The sequence below is a fragment of the Lupinus angustifolius genome, chromosome LG11 (genome assembly GCF_001865875.1).
Source record: "Lupinus angustifolius cultivar Tanjil chromosome LG11, LupAngTanjil_v1.0, whole genome shotgun sequence".
In the NCBI taxonomy this organism is placed as follows: Eukaryota; Viridiplantae; Streptophyta; class Magnoliopsida; order Fabales; family Fabaceae; genus Lupinus; species Lupinus angustifolius.
Window position 1 is genome coordinate 31,715,553 of NC_032019.1, and position 866 is coordinate 31,716,418.

The following is an 866-nucleotide window of genomic DNA, read 5'->3' on the forward strand; positions in this document are numbered from 1 at the left end:
CTTTCTTATTTCTTTATTTCTAATGTACCAAAAATATATGCCTCAATTTCTTTGTGCATTGCATAGTGAAAACAATGTTATCAACTTATCATAGTTCTTTGGTATATTCAATTCAAAAGGCATAATCTTTTAGTAGATGTTCTGTTGATACCGTAGCTTGCAGCAAGTTTAAATGGCACGAAATAATACTTACTGGCTGAGTCACAACCAGGTCGCTCTCTTTAAGACGTTTCGTGGCACTGCCCAAAATGTGCAAGGAGACTATCAACCACACCGTCCCCAGGATAAAACAGCCCAGATCTCTGTTATCAAATTCTTACTACACTGTAAGAACTGATCTCGAATACGCCCACCAACAATATGGCTACCAGTGCCAATTCTCGAAATTACCCACAATATGGCTACCCGTGCCAATTCTCTTCCCACTATACTGACTATCAGTGTCAGTTCTCGAAATCCCATAATATGGCTACTAGTGCCAATTCTTTACCCACAATACTGACTACTAGTGTCAGTTCTCGAAATCCCACTTTGGCTGCCTGTGCGAATTCTTAAGTGTCACAGAAAGAAAGGGGGAGAAGTTTGCCGGAAATGCGCCGGCGGAATATTAAGGGGGAGAAAGAAAAGTTGAGAGGAAACACCTTCAACTTGGTGCAAGTTAAAATGAAGGGAGAAAGCCTCTATTTATAACATGAGATTTTTCTCATGTTCCTCATTTCTCCAATGTGGGACTTGAGAGCTTAATTTTTATTTTTTTTCAAAACTCTTCCATGTGGTTCTTTCAGAGTTGTTTTTTCAAACTCTTCTATGTGGGACTTGAGTGTTTTTTATATTTCACACCCAAAAGTTCTCACTCATGGTTTTCA